Source organism: Athene cunicularia (genome assembly GCF_003259725.1).
Source record: "Athene cunicularia isolate RWA chromosome Z unlocalized genomic scaffold, athCun1 chrZ_part3, whole genome shotgun sequence".
Lineage (NCBI taxonomy): Eukaryota > Metazoa > Chordata > Aves > Strigiformes > Strigidae > Athene > Athene cunicularia.
The window spans coordinates 6093670-6110768 of NW_020799144.1; positions in this window are offsets into that span (position 1 = coordinate 6093670).

Below are 17099 nucleotides of genomic sequence, written 5' to 3' on the forward strand. Positions count from 1 at the left end.
TGTCAGAAGAAAAAAAGGAGATCAAATTTACAGCTTCTTCTCACATTTGAAGCAGTTCTTCCTGAAGCAATACTCTCAATTGGCATTGAAGTCAGGGCAGCAATTGCCTGATTTCCTGGTAGCCTGGTTATTTCTGCTGCTCCACCTCATACAACCACGTAGCATGCACAGATGTTCATTCTTTGGAATAACAAGAGAGGAAGATGTGAGTGTGCTGAAGGTCAGGAAAAAACATCCCCTGATGGACTGTGATTCTACACCAAATGTAACACAAGACAGAACTGCATTGGTTAGCTTTGTTTACTGCATCGAGTAATTATGCCTGAGACATAAGAAAAAAAAAATATATACATGAAAAACATAGTGGAACAAATAATCCTAGCGTGAACTCACTTCTGCAGACATAAAGCAAATGTCTTCTTTTATTCTGAAACCACAGGCAACCCACATTATAATACTTTGAGACTAGATCCAGGGCTTCAGTGTCACCCTGATTATCAGCAAACCTCTTCCATTTCAACCTGACTTGTGAATGTATTGCTCTCTCTGCCTCTCTGCTTCTCTCTCTTCCCTAAAATTAGATTGTTATCTCTCTGAAATGATCCTACACATATTTGTTGAATAAAGATTAAAGAACAAGGCTAGAGGAAAAGAGAAATTATGTTATAGACCAGCACTGGTAGGGGAAGTAATCATTGAAAAAAATGTAAAACAAGCCAAAAGAATGTAATTTTATTAAGATCTGCCCTACTGATAAGGCCACCAAGGAGAGGCCAAGACAGAAGGTGCTGCTCCGTGGAGGCTAAAACTGACAGTCTTCTTCACAGTAAGCTCTCATGGTGGGATGTCAGTAAGGTCCTCCTTCTGTCTGAAACTGTGCTTAAATGCCTGTGCCTGTCCCCACACTTTTCCAGAGGGACCAAAGGGCTGCCTCAGTGGCACTTTCATTTCAAGAACCTTTGAATTACTTATGTTTACTGCTACAGCATGAAAGGCCAATTTGTCTGCTGCTTAGAACCTCAAATCTCCTATTTATAAAAACCTGCATCAATGTCTTTATTTTTACTCATGTAGTAATCAGTTATGTAGGCAAAGCTCATGCCTACACGTCTCAGTAACCATATGTTTGTGTAGACATTGGTACGTGCAGGCAGTTTTTAACGACAGTATTTCGTTCTTGTTTTTCTGAACAAAACTCAGGCTTTGTTTTTTTAGAGCATGCTGAACTGACAATATTTGAAAACCTGCCTTCAAAATTACAAACATATTTCACCCTTCTTAAAAGACTGAACTAGCATAGACAGAGACCTCTTTGTTTCTCAAGGGCAACAGCACACTGAGAGCTTGTAGCTGTAGTTTCAGTGTCACTGTAGTCACTCAGATCACGCTTTTGCTGGTTAGTGAGTGAGATGTGAAAACCACTAAGAAAAAAGTGCACTTATCTCCTGTCCAGATCTCCAGACTTTCTTGCTGGACTCCACGGTGTTTTACTATGCTGCAGAAAACCATTGGCCTTGCAGTCAGAGTTTGCCTAGTCTCCCATGCTGCAAGATGAATTAAAGCTAGGAAAATAGGTAAGGTATGTCTTTGTTGGTATCATTGGTTCATGTGGGCTGTTGCTGTGACCTTGTTCACCTGGTCCTAGGAGACAGTCTGCAAGACCAGAAATGGTAAAAAAAGATGGAATATAATTACATGAAAACACGGTTTGTACTAGAATAATAATCATAACCCTTAGTCTCATTTTACACTTTATACTCAATCCTAAATGCCCATATATCAATAACTTTTGCTATTGTAGCCTAGAAACACAGGAGTTTCCTTCTACACTGTTTGCCTGTTCTTTTGGCTTGAATTAGTTCCCCATTGCTTCTGGAGCTGACTGAACCCTGAGTTCTGGTGGGTGCTTCACTTTTAATTTTCAAGACCACAACCATGACCTTACTCAAGGCTGCCTTTGATGTGAAATGCTGGACAGTAAGAAGAATCCATAAGCCTGGGTATGCAGTGTTGCAGTCTACTCACATGGTAGATAAAACATTTTTATCTTCATGGGGAGTTCAATCAGTAAATTCAGCACCAGCATTACAGTCTAACAAACTCTGCAGAGTATCCTGGATATGAACCTGTATGGATTTGAAGTGCTAAGGCTTGGACAACTGGCCCAAGCCAGAGTTGATCTAAGATGAATCCTGTATATTTTATAACTGATAACGATTGTGCTAGTAGGTATTGTACTAAGTTATAACAACCCACTTACGCTGATGTAAAAAGTGCTAAAGCTTTGAAGTACTGCAGCCTGAACAACAGGCCACAGGCTGAAGCTGCTAACATAGTATGGAATCATTGACAAAGTATGTAAACTCGCTAGTGAAAGATGCAGCCTAGAATAGAATCAGTAGTGAGGAGAGAATGTCTCCAACTTCCCGTGTTTAGCCTGTTCAAGACTCAGAACCCAAGTATCTGGCCTTGGTAGAAACTTCCTTGATCTCCCCCGCCGAGCCCTGGCCCGGCTTTGGGTGGAATCCAACAGGAGAATGAAACCAGAAATTTTCCTCTCAAAGCAAAGGTGCCGCCTGTTCTGGCCTGTCGATCTCTGGTCTATAGGGCTGGGCCCCTCTGCAGTGACTCTGGCAGCCTCACCTACGGGTGGAGGCACCGCGTAGGATTTCCCCCTTGCCGGGACAGGCTCCCCAAACCCTCGCTGTAACCGGGGATGGATGATGGTAACACATGCAAGTGGTGATGGATCTTTCTTAATCTCCATTCTCTCTCTCATGTGGTAATAATTTAATGCATTACCCTGTTTTTTCCTGTTTGCTGCTTTAAGTGCACTACTCTCCCTTTTCTTACTGCATGTTTTCAGTATTACACTGTTATCAACAGTAAAATACGCCTGCTCTTTTCACTCTGGTGTCTGAGTTTGACTGGTATCTTTAAGCAGCAGAACAGGAGTTAGTGTGGGAAAGGACAGCAAAGAAAACAACCTAGGCTTTCTCCAGAGTAGAGGTATACATAGTTTTATACTGATGTTTCTAGGACTGTTAGATTGCCTCTATCATTGCGGTCTAGCAGGGCCTATTCTCTGGAAATGGTTTCTGGTTTTTCCTTCAGTTTTCACGTTTTAAGTAGGACAGTGACTTGACTGTTGAAGGTGTGGGACATATTTTCTGTCTTTTATCACAGCAGATGAGCAATTATCTGCTGGGCCTAAATGTGGGGCATAGCTGACCTAAGCAAGAGTCTTAAAATTCCATGCAGTTAGTGAGCAGGGAAGCTGATGACCATGGTATAAATTGAGACCGCAATGGATCATAATTCAATTGAATTATTTTATTAATTATAGCAAGTAGAATATGAGCAAAGACAGCGCTGGACGGCAGGGGAGTCTGCGCTCCGCCAACTGCCGTACTGAGCAGTTCAAACAGTCCCCTTTTTATACATCTTTACTTCCGTGTTCATGAAGTAGTAGAGGTATTCTGTGCATGCTTCAGTTGTTGTTAGAGGGTCGTTTTCTGTCTCCTGGTGGTCGTTGAGGCCGAAGTAAGAAGTCTTCCTCATAGTTGACTCCTTGCTCATATGTCCTTATCTGGAGTTATTCTTCTTATTTTTGGCTTTTCCTGGAAATCTTGGCATTTACCTTGCACAAGCGGTGTCTGGTTTAGTTAGTGTAAGCAATTGCGGTTATCTTACCCTAAGCGGTGTCTGGTTTAGTTTGTGTAAGCGATTGCGGTTATCTTACCCTACACAAGCGGTGTCTGTTAGCTGTTTGCATAAGCGATTTCATATCTTTTGTTGCCTAGCCTTTACATTGAGCTTAACATACATTGAGCTTAACATACATTTAACATAAGTCTTAATAAACAATACCCTAGTCCATAGTTTCTCACAACCAGCAGAGCAGAGAATAAAAAAATTAGAGCAATTTGCTGAGTACTCTCATGGTCATTTTTTTTCAAGAAGGGAACACTCAGAAGTGAAGCAGAAATAGTCTTCACAGGGATGCAGGGAACAGAAAACCCATCCTGTGAGAAGGAGATTGTGTCTAGCAAAACAAAGCCTGAGATGCAATATGATGGTTCCTAACAATCATATATATTCCAAACACAGCCTAGGTAGGGAAACAGCTATTTGAGCTGAAGGACATTAGTGGACACACAATTGCCATGGCACTATCTGCTGTCATGAGTAAATTTAAACTTTAAACAAGAAGATTTTTAACCCATAAAGAAGTGCAGGTCTAGGACTGCCTTCTCAGAAGGATACTACAGGAAGGGCAGAAGGGAATAATTTGTAAGATGGCTGATCATTTTATGTAAAGAATTAAAATGCAGTTGCCTCTAGTAGCTTGGGAAAAGACTTGCTGACCCTGGCCAGCCCTGCCATTTCTGTGTTTAAAATATTTCCTTGATTATTTATGAGTATGCATCTTTACTGCAGCAAATATTTGCATTTTGTAAAGCACACAGGGGCAGAGCAAGGAAAGCACTGATTTCACTAACACAGGTGGTCTTCAGATCCTGCTGATGTGACTATGTCTGTTCTGCTCAGTAAAACCAAACCCTCAAAATCTGGCCAATTTCCCAGTGCCTTTCACATGAACTTCTGAGGATGACACTCACTTTCACACCACACAAAGACCTCTGGCCCTGCAGTAACTCTCAACCTTCGAATTTTCAACTAACTGTTGTTTTCATTTTCTGATGGATGTGAAGATAAGTGATCCTTCACATGCCTTTCTGAAAACCAACAATTAACACCTGCCCCAAGCATGTGTAAATTGTATGACCATTCTGTCCTCAGCTAGCTTTGCATTCAGCTGCAGTTAGATTCCTAAAAGACAAAGGGCTAACAATCCACAGTCAAAACAACATCTAAACAATGCCTAAATTATGCCTCTATGCCAAGGGAGAGCCCCTGACAGCTGCAGTTTGTGTATGGCTTTTCTAAACCAAGTCTTAAAACCCATTTTCCTGTAATATTTTTGTCCTTGGAAGTGTGAAGAGGTGAAGTCTTAATAGTGTTCCTCTGTGAAAGAGAGGAAAATTCTTACCTTTCTGCTTGGGACATTAGTGCACGATTTTTTTCAGTGGCACCTCTGGTATCAGACAGCTAAGTGTGGATTGTGTGGTCTGTGCCATGACTTCAGCTTTGATCGGTGTTTGTTTTTGTACACTTGCAAAAAACTGCCATAATATATTGAGTAACAGCACACACATACTTCATGCTGCTGTATTTGAGCTTCATCTTTGCAGGTGTGTGATCCCAACCACTGCTGTGCTCTTGCACAAAACCCAGGGCCAAGCCTGGCTTTGTACATTCCCTGGGATGGATCCCAGTGGTGGTTTTTAAACCTTACCTTGCACACGGTGCCTACACTCGTGGGTTGTCACCTCTGCCCTCACAGGAGGTTGTTTTTTAAAAGTATTTAAAGAACAATTGTTGTCTCTCAAGTGAACAGAATGATCATAAAATTAAGAAACATTGTGACAGCAGCCTGTAAATTAAGAGGCTCACTCGTATTCCACAGCCCATACCAAAAGGAAAAAGGATACTTCCAGGGGTTTGCCTACTTGTTCTCTTTTCAGAACATTTACAAAAACTAAAAACCAAAAAGTAATAAAGGAATATGGATTAAAGTGAAATCTTTACTACATTGTAGAGTGACTATAAATCAGAAAACACAGGCTTGCATTCATCTGATTTACTAAAGAATTTTTCCATCTCTCTTAGTCTTTAAATCGACTGTCTAGCAATTGCAAATGTCAAGAGGCTCATAACGATAGAAGAAAGCTGAGGAACAGAGAAAGAATGGTCTTTTTAAACTTATTAAAATCATCATAATGCTGATGATGAATAATCACTGCAATAATAGTAATGAAATAAGGGTTGATGTTAGCAGCACAACAATAATAATCCCTCCTCTATTTACATGGGCTCACCCATAAAGGAATAATGGGGAATTGCAAAAACTCATCAAAAAAATGACATGCACTATGAAAATTTCTTATTAGAGGCTGAATTGGCAATACAATTTTTTAATATTTCCTTATGTGACTCTGTTTTCATGTGACAGGTTTTAATGGTTCGTTGCTAGTGGTTTTCCAAGTAGGCAAGCTCATATTTGGTGGATGAAAAATTATTTAAGCACTCTGGAAAACTAGAACAAAGAAAAACTTCTTGTTGAATCCCCATTAAAAATGAGTAAAGCAATAATTATTAGTCAGGTGCCTTCTTCCTTAAATAGATCACACGAAAATATGAACATCTGACCCAGGTTGGGTATATGACAAGCCTGAGAATCAGAGTTTGTGTATGCTCTGTGAATAATTACCAGATCTTTACACTTAAAACCTTTCCTGATTCTGTTCTACTGGTTTCACAGTCAGAAGGCTTCTTAGGAATGACCAAGCACCCTCCAGTCTGAGCAGTGGTTTTATTCAATGTGGTGAAGACAAGCAGCAAAGCTAACTATTGCATTGTGAAAAACCTGGGTGGATAGGTAGCATTAAAGAGAGAAAGAAAACATCAAAGCAGGACTGTGAAGCTGATAAAACTGAGCTGCCTCTGGAGGGGAGAAACTGTCTCAGCATAGGGGAAGACTGCCCTTCATGAACCAAGGAGACTGCTTATGTGGAGGGGAGGTGGTAGGTGCTTTGTAGAAACTGGAACTCAAATTGCCAGAAGGGGAACTTAAAATTGGCCTTGTGAGGAGAAGGCACGTGGAATGGTGTGGGGATATCCACATGCTCACTAAAAAAGTGTCTCTTCTCAAACCTGGAAGAGAATACAAGATTCACCAAATGTCTCAAATATTACACTGTCATAAAATACTAAAATAACTGGTCTCTGCTTGTAGTTACTTTATTTAGCTCTGTAGGGAACTTTTGGTTTTATGGTTTGCTTTTATTTTATATATAAAAATCAATTACTAAAGCAATGAAATAAAGTCTACAAAGGATAACATTAAAACTAAAGATTCATGAGGGGAGGTGCATTTGCATTTTGATAGTTTACTGTTGATGGATTACTATTCCTCCATACGGTCCTGCTTCTTCCATTGTATTCAGTTAAGGAAAACAAAATTCATGTAAGTATCAATTTGTTTTGCATTAGTGTTTTGCACAATCTACCTCACATTTATTTGGAAACTTCCATTTGTTATGTCAGTTTATCTGTTATTTTCTAGCCAGGCACATCTATGACAACATCTTAAAAAAAAAAAAAAAAAGAATAAAGAGAGAGAAAGGAAATAAGTCTCCCTAAATAATCCCACAAGTATGTGTTTGGGATGTGTATTTAAAGTCCAAATCCCTGAAAATGCTACTTGCTCTCCTCTTTACTCAACGTAAATGGGTGTGTTTTGTTTGGAGAGTAGATCAGAAAAAAATGGGGCAGGCGGAGAAGTCTGGTTCCCAGAGCATTTATACTCCAGGGTCAGATCTTCAGTTTTTAGGGCTTTTTTAAGTTCCTGACATAAAAAAAAGAATTAATAATTCATATACTATATTAATGGCTGAGTTAAAACTTCAACAAGTTGGTGTTGCAAACCTGTCAAAAATGTAACAGCTCCTGCCTTCTTTAATTTCAGCTGCTTCTGATGAAGGGTAGGGAAATGCGTTATTGGTGTGCAGTGTTACCAATTATCTGACAGAGCCAGAGTGTATTTCCAGCTAATCAGAAATAAGAGCACAGAATTAAATCTCCTGTGTGAAACTCATCATTTACATATTTATGATTCAGAAATTATAATAAGGCTAATGAGAAACTCATATGGTGCCTTTAAGTCAAGCCAATCTTACTGTTAATTTTCAACAGATAAAGCTTCCTTGGTACACAGTAGTCAAAAGATAGTCTGTTGATTATAGTTAAGTTTAATTAAAAATTACAAATTATTTGTGTGGATCCATACATGCTTTGCGTCAAGGGGTTAGTTACCTAAACTGGAGCTCTCTCAAGAGAAGTAGTGAATGGACAAGAGCAGGATGCTGAAAAAAACCCATGCAGGAAGGGTTATTTCTGCATCCATGTGGGTATAAGCACAATAAGACACAAAAGAAAAAAATACCCTAAACCTCTTTTGGAGGAGTGAATGCTTCTTTAAAACCCCTGAGCAGTGGCAGCCCTGTGTTGTATGTGCAAGTTGCAGGGCAAATGATGCAGGGGACCTTATGGTTGTGGTCTTTAGGCAGATTCCCACCTCCCGTCTGAACATCATCACCAATCCACCTGCCCACCCATGTTCATTGTACATAAAAAATAGCCCCCCAGAGGCCTCTAAGGTTGACAATGCCGGCAGATGACCCTTTCCATGCATTAATAGTACAAGCTTCAGCTGTTGTGGGCATCTTGACTTGCACAATGGTGGATACAATTTTCAGGCACTATATAATCTGCTATCATTGCTGACCTTGTTTTCCAGGCATGCCTTGTTTATCATACATATCCTCAACCATAAAAATAAAAAGTGAAAACTTGTCTATCTCTCCCCTCTCCCAGAAGAGGCATTTACATTTAGATGTCTGAGGCAGTATGAGGCAGGAATAGGATTGTGCTTCCCTGGGCTCCTTTCCAAATGCTGTCTCTTGACTTTGGAAAAAAACATTTTGAAACCATGTGGTTAATACATCTATAGGAAAAAAAAATAAGAAGAAGAGAAAAAAAAGGAAAGAGCCTGTTTGCTATCCACTTATCATTGCCTTGTGCAGTGTTGAAGTAAATGGTTTCCATTGCCCGTGTTCTGCTCACAGCCAGCACTTTATATGCACATCTGTGTATGCCTGCCATCCACAGGACAAGGAAAGAAGACCCCTTCAGTGCCAGCAGACTATCGTAAAGTGCTAAAGGTATTGTTGGTTGTGACCTTTAACTACCTTTTCTTTCCAGTATTCTCCATCCCCCACATCTACTGTAGTAGATATGGGAGTGAAGTTAAATCAAGTAACTCCTTGTAGTCGTCATCCTCTTCAGCTAGAAAATGAAATAAATTTTAAAATATATTCTCATTTATTTTTTCTCTCAGACCGAAGTGACTAGTAGGAAGTTTGTTACAAGATATTCGTTAGCTTAAGAAATAGATTTTACCAAGAGTAACTATTAACTCAATAAGGGCAGACAAAACAAACACCTCTTCCTTCACTACCACTGGTTCAGCTATGTAGCTGAAGATCTGCAGTGGTTTACACTAATTTATCTCAAATCTGTCCATTTCCACTTTTAATGACAAAGGGATCTGGGCCGAATGAAGAAAAAGCCTGTGTTTTGCAGTCATCTGCTTCACAGAGGATCAGCCTGGGGGCTGCTTGGTGCGTGCACACTGTGGTGGGAAAGGAGCACACCTGCCTGAATGAGGGAGAGGGACCTACCGCAACCGAGACCACGACATGCACAGCTAGTGCTGTTCCCCACCCTAGGCATCGTACCCCACGGTGGGATCCCCAGAGCTCCTGGGGGTCCCTACAAGATGGGCTGCAGTCGGGCAAGCCGTGCTTCTGCTGTTGCCGTTGGTGTGACCCTGCTCACTGACATTAAGAATTACACCTCCTGGACAGAGGCTCCTCCGGCATCACCCGGCCAACTTCGGGGGAGTGACACCTACAGAGAATTTTGCCTTGCAGCCCTAGCTGTAATGAACGTTTTTCATTATTTCATTTTTCACATCCCCACAGAACTGTTGTGCTCCTTGCAAATCACACCCATGGTTTTCATAAGTGTCTGCATTTAATTAGCCTCAGATTAGAAACCTGCAGCACCACTGTAAAGCAAATACTTAGATTGCAGTGAAGCACCAGAATAAAAGAGGATTTTTTTTTTTTCCCTGAAGGGAAATCATTCACAGCTGCAGTAGCAGGGAGAGACACTTTAAAGGGATTATACTATAGACAGTAACGATCTTTATTAGTGCTGTCTGGAAAAGTTGCCACACTCAGATATCAGAAATACACCTCAGGGCTACACAGCTATGGAACTTTCGTCACTTTTCATATGTAAAAGAAAAACATTAGCCAGATAAAAAAAAAAAAAAAAAAAAAAAAAAACAAACAAAAAAACAACCTGAGGAAAAGTTTGACTGGTAAATATGTTTTACATGCTCAAGAGAACATGAATTAAAAGAAGCTTATTTTGGTTCTGAAAAAAAAATAAAATAAAAAAAATAAAATTAAAAAAAAAAAAAGTATATCTTTCAGGTTTGGGGACATTACTTCAGCTTTCAGGAAAAATGAATAATTGTCTTGTGTAAAAAAAATGTATGTGCTATTAAAAATCTTTTCATTAGAGAGGTCTATGTTCCCCAAATTCTATATTTAAGTGCAAGAAGGGATATTTTCCAAGTTGAAGACTTTGAAATGTTGTTAGAGGAAGCTAACTGGTGCTAAAAAGTCCCTTGTACTTTTGAAGTGCAACCTGAAAGAGAGAAGAAGCAGGCTGATTTTCTGAGGTGAATTTATTGGAGCATCATTAGAAAAAGTAACTAGGGTAACATTTGTGTGGCCATGAGGAGAACCAGGCTGGGGATGTGATCCGACTGAGTGACACCCCCATGGCAATAACAAGAAAAAGGTCATTACTCAGTCTGGCCATGCCCTGGGCAGAGATCCTCACACACAGTCTTGCAGAGATTTCCTCCACGGAGGAACAGCTTCAGCAGCCCTTACCCCTCCATGCCCACCAACCCTTGAAATGTGTCAGCGCCTGCTTTTGTGAGAGTGCATGGTGAACCAGATGCAGAAGCTGATCTGCAAAATGAGAGGCTTTATTTTTAGTCACGTTGTTTCCTTGATGCAGCACAACATCACTGGAAGAGTTCAAGGGGCACTTGGTCAAGAAGGACCAACGGAGGAGGGAGGTGAGGGCAGCACAGATGTTTTCCTGACAGTGGAGACAGCAAGAGCCAGACCATAGGAGCCAGGGCAGTGGCAGGGGAAGACAGTATTTGCTGATCAGCACTTTTTGTTATTTTGGGGGGGAGTGGAATAGCCATTGAGTTAAAGCAAATTTTTCTGGCACCCCAGAAAACTAAAATATAAAACCCTGCTAGAGAGATGGGTGCATAAACCAGCTGTATTTCAAAGAGTGTCTCAATTCCACAGCCATTCCAGCTGTGGAGAGCTGATTCTAGCTCCATTCTTCCCCAGTGCTTCATCTCCCTGTGGCCAGTTCAGGCCTTTGAGCAAAGGTTGAGAACCGGACTGGGGGAACTGAATCAGGTGCTAAAACCTTTACTGAAAACAAGACAGTCTGAGGTTTTATTGCCAGATTAATTTCTTGACACAGATCATGACATAGCTGTCAAACAGCTGAGCTGGCACAAATCACAAGAGGTGCAGGGGTAGAAGGGAAGTTGCTTTTTAACATTTTAAACACTGAAACATGTTTAAATCTGTTTATTCATGTTAATAGGTTTAAAGCATATTGATTGTGTGAGTTTAATACCCCTTCAGAGCAGAAACCCGCAGAACTTGAAGGTCATCTTTTCTTAACCAAAGCACCATTTCCCCAGCAACTTGTTTGTGACTAGCACTTTATAAGCAAACTATAGAAATTAGAACATAAATTAGGATAATTCCACCTAAATCAATGAGATTCATCTGATTTACTTCAGCTGAGGATCTGGTCCAGAGGCATCACTCTGACCAGATGAACCCGCAGGATTTATCAGTCAATAGCCTTGGTTCTTCTCTGCAAGAAGCTGATTCTCACAGCATCCTCCTCCTGCCCTTTTCTTTTGCTCTCACACCATTGCCCATAGCCTCTACTACTGGGCGAGTGGAATGACTGTCATTAATTTACTGACATAAGTTTTCCCTCTGTGAAGGCAGGAAACAATGCAGCTCTACAGCAATACTTTCCATCTCTCTATCTCTACTTGTCATCTTTCTCAGAAAAGGTGAATATTATCTATATGGCAGAAAATAAGTGTGTTTTTTTTTTTTTTTTTTTTTTTTCCACTGGGGTTTTTTCTGATCACTTCAGGTAATAGCTTCTCTCCTTTGAGTCAGTTCTCTTCCTTACTTGTTTTGGCTGACCCACATTGAGCATCACAGATTTATTTTCATTCCATTCCCTCCTGTGTGAGTGCCAAAATATAGAGGTGGTTACCTCTTCTACTTCTGTGGCCTTCAACTCTATGTAGATGGCACAGAAATAGTTACTTTTTCATTCTCTGTCTCCCTTTTCTTTGGCTGATTTAGAAAATACAAAAAAGTGTCAGGTGTTGACATTTTCAGCCAAACTTAATTAAAAGGAATTTTTTAACGTGGAAATTAAGAAGTTTAGGTTTTCATTCCTTGTGACTCACTGCCTCATCTTAAGAAGATTTCCCTGTTAATTTTAACAGTTTCAACATGGGTTTTTGGCTAGAAATGGGCAAAGTGCTTGGATACTTTTTCTGATCATCTGGCTCTTTCCCTCATTCCTTTCAGGGTGTTTCTTTGGTGTTTGAATGTCTTCTCCAGTGGACAAGCATTTTCACCTGGAATCAAACTAATTTCCATGTCTGATTCCCAGCCTCTAGCTCTTCCTCCCATTATCACCTCTGAACACCTTGTCCTACTAGTGATTAAGGATGTCGCTTCCATGGCTTTTACTCATGGATCATGTCACCTTTGCTTTGTCTCCAGTTTTTTTTTTCCACTGTCTCTTTTGCTTAGTTTTTGCTGGCAAGAGCTGCTCACTGCTCACCTGTGAAAATGCTCCCCCTCAGCATAAGTAATTTTAGTGATAGAGGTTTTGTGAACACAGTTGTCACTCCCAAGAAACATACAGCAGTGGATCAGAGTGACCTCAGGAGCAGGTGACATATGAATCGTCAATGATGATGTAGCACAGTAACGTTGTACACCCAACTAAGCCAACAGTAAGGGTCCTGGGACTTTGTATGTTTGAACTAGCTGCAGGATCATATTCCTTAGAGGAGTTAAAAAGACCAGTTGAAGAACAGCTTGTCCTTAACTCCTAGAACAGGAGCTATTTGGAAGATTAAAGGCAATTTAAATATTTAAAAAGAGTAACTACCAAGACAACACCCAAAAGAATTTGTTGATAGAGAATCCTACCACTGGGCCCCAGACAACTCTGTATCTATGTCTGTATTGTCATTCAGACATGATGTGTCCTTGGATACCGAAGTAACAGCTATTGAATATATCTTTGCTTTCACCTTCACTTCCTTTTCTGTGAAGATCTGCAAATATATTTGCTGCTGTAACTCTGTGGCATCCTTTAAATAAAAAAAGCATTAGATTTTTTTTGTGATTGCATCGTTCTGTGGAACTACTACACAATTTTAGTTCAAGTTGTTTCATATCAATTGTCCAGGTTTTGGCAAAATATTAATGTATACTTTCAAGATGTGCAGACTGAAAGATACGATGCAAAATGTGAAAGGTGTTAAGAACAAGTGGCTATTTCCAGTTGGAACCAAACACCATATATCCTTTATGTCTTACTCAAAGGGCCGGCCATGTCAAAACCCAAAACATTATAACTATTGATGAAAAAGCATGAGCCTAAATGGAGAGACAAATCATTTTTTCTTGGGATTTCTTCTATATGTTTTTTCACTGAAAATATTTTGAAACATAAAAGAAAGGCAGAAGATGGGAAAAGATATATTACTCTCTAAAAAATATTCAGAAATAATATTTTCATGAACAACACATGAATGTTCTGTTTTCTTCAGTTACTTAATTTTCTCAGCTGAAAGTTTCTTCTGTTCTTAGTAATAGAATGGTATGGGCTTCCACTTTAAATTATTTTATCATGGCTTAATATTCAAACGATTATATTTTAAAAATCCACCTTTTCTGCCCATAGAGGAACACTAGCTAAAAGCTTGTCCACTCGAAAGCAGCATGCACTTTGGCAACACTAATTGCTTCATGTAGTTTCAGCTGAGCTTCAGTAATTACTAAGAAGGGTCAGGCAAGGAATCCACATAGAGTAGCTTTTGCATTATGACATTCATACCCAAGATTGTTGCAGTTTAGCCTCCTTAGCTCTAATACAGTGCTTGAGTTCCATTACTTCACATTTTGTGAAAATTAATTGATTTGTTCTCCACAGAATAAAATGAGCTAACTCATGATGAATATGACACTAATCTGTATTCTGAGTTTTTAGGCTACATGTGTACTAGTAAGACTTTCAATCTGGCTGGAAAAGTCTACATCTATGGTAATAAATAATTCTCCAGGACAAGGTTGCTGATTTGGAACTGTGTACTGGGAATGAACTCTGAACAGTTCTGAGTATCACACCAAGCCCACTAGCTGTTTGGGCAAAGTGCTGGTTGTAACAGGCCAAATTTGTGCTAGAGAGCACTGGGACAATTTGCTAGCAACAGGCAATTGTAGCCTGGGACCCCTTAACTCTGGAAGTTACTAATATTTATGCTAGCCAATCACATTCACTGAAGTCATGGTTACAATAAAGCCAAATGGTACAGTTCATTTTTGCTACTAACATCTGTAAAGTTGTCTGTTAAATATGAGCTCTAAAGACTAAGTTTGCACATAACTATACTCTGCCCACATCTGTTTTTTGCTACAATATTTTATTTCTGCAGCTAGACATGTCATGAGAAAGATCTTCTTCCTAAATGTCCAATTTTCATATTGTTTGTTCTGAGGAATATGATGGTAAGTCAGTTCAGAAATAGGTATTTAACTGATTTATTTGCTATTCAAAGTGACATGATGAACAGTTTTACAAGAAGTGAAACTGTTTTTGAATAATGGTAAGTTACACATATGCTCACACCCTGATTACTTAGATAGGAAATTCTACAGAATTATTCATTATTTTTTAAAACAATTTTTTTCCAGCTTGACAAATCCCAGTTAATAGTAAATTAGGAAGAGTAGCAGTTAGTGAAACTTCATTCCATGGATTGCTCTTAAATGATTCACTGTACTAACGCTGAAGCTATCACCACTTTGCTACTTGCTATTTGCACTCTGTTTATAATTTCCAAATTGCATGCTATTTTTTGAACAGCTCCCAAACCCACAGAGCTGTCCAGATGGCCATGTGAATGCTTCCAATGTCGGTACTCATGCAAACATGCATTCACACCCTTATTTCTGATATTTTACGTTTCATTGAACATTCTTCTGAACAAAAATCTGCTTTCACAAACATTTGGAGAATGCAAATGAAAGGAGCTCTGAACACTATAGAAGCTGATTCATGGTTTCTATTCAGATAAATGCTAGTGAAGCCTTCTGAAACAGCTATAATCATGAGTGTATTCTTCCCCTCCCTATGACCCAGATTTGAAGAGGAAGGAAGTATATGGGTAACTTTAAACATGCAAATAGTGTCAGTTGCGCGCAGATTTACATATGCAATTACATTTCTTGCTGACCCAGGAACTGTAGGATTCTTATTCATGTTTATCTTTTCCTGAAATTTTATTGGAAATCTTAAGGAATAACATTAAAGTAACAAGTTGGTAAACACTAATCACCAATTTTAATGTCATAATGCAGGGGAGAAAGAATGACACTGAAACAAAAGAAACAGAAGAACAAGAGGACAGATAGAGAAGAAAAGTAGCCTTGGAAAAAGGACATAAAGCCAGCATGACTGACAGTGTAAAAATATAAATGCAAAGTCAATGGTTACAAGATTTAAAAGGCCAATCAATAAAGAAATTGCTTGAAGTAATTCCAGTGGTAGAATTGGTCGATGATAATAAACAAGATGAGGATCCTTCAAAAGGCTGAAGTGCTGCTAGGAAAAAAAAAAAGTCTTCATGTGAGTTGAGGGAAATTAAAAGACAAAAATCATCTGACTAAGAAGGAGTCACTGTAACATTACTCAACAACAGAACATAAAACCAAATTATTTGACTACTTCTCCAGTAATCACATTACATTCATCTGAATGTATTTCCTTTAATTTCTTTATCATACATCCATTCAGAGCTTCTTCCTTTAGGATAAAAATAAAGATTAATTTCTAGTAGGAACCATGAAGAAGCTAAATGCTAGACATTTTCATTGTGTACATGTTATAACACGATGCTCAGAAAAACACTGAAGAAATCTTTGTAACAGATGTTTATATTTGCTTCTGAAGGAGTTTACAGTAGTATTAGATTTCACATAATTTTGGATACAGAGACAGTCAGCACAAAGATTTTAAGCAATTATTTGCAATGCTGTTCTTCTCTAAGTTCTATAGATATAAGTCACTCAGGCCTCTGCTCCTTTAATATGATAGACAGCTGGCACAGAAGTACTAGGTAGATTACTTGGAAAGCAAATATCTGTTTAAGACACTGATGTTGGCTCTGGCTTGTTTTGCTGTCTATGCCACAATGCTCGAGGATATTTGGGGATCTTTTAATTAAGGGGTGAGAAAACTAACAGAAGATAGCCCTTATCTGACGAAATAAAAGAACCAGGAGAAATGAATGTGGCCAGTCATGAGTGGTGTCCCCCAGAGCTCAGTTTTGGGGCCACTCCTGTTTAACATCTTTATTGATGATCTAGACGAGGGGATCGAGTGCACCCTCAGTCAGTTTGCAGATGACACCCAGTTGGGTGGGAGTGTTGATCTGCTCGAGGGTAGGGAGGCTCTGCAGAGAGACCTGGACAGGCTGGAGCCATGGGCTGAGCCCAACTGGGGGAGTTTCACTAAGGGCAAATGCCGGGGGCTGCCCTTGGGCCACAACAACCCCCAGCAGCGCTACAGGCTTGGGGAGGAGTGGCTGGAGAGCTGCCAGTCAGAGAGAAACCTGGGGGTGTTGATTGACAGCCGGCTGGACGCGAGCCAGCAGTGTGCCCAGGGGGCCAAGAAGGCCAATGGCATCCTGGCTTGTGTCAGCACTAGCGTGGCCAGCAGGGACAGGGAAGGGATCTGACCCCTGTACTCGGCACTGGTGAGGCCGCACCTCGATGACTGGGTTCAGTTTTGGGCCCCTCACTCCAAAAAGGACATTGAATGCCTCGAGTGTGTCCAGAGAAGGGCAACGGAGCTGGTGCAGGGTCTGGAGCACAGGTCGTACGGGGAGCGGCTGAGGGAACTGGGGGGGTTTAGTCTGGAGAAGAGGAGGCTGAGGGGAGACCTCATCGCCCTCTACAGCTCCCTGA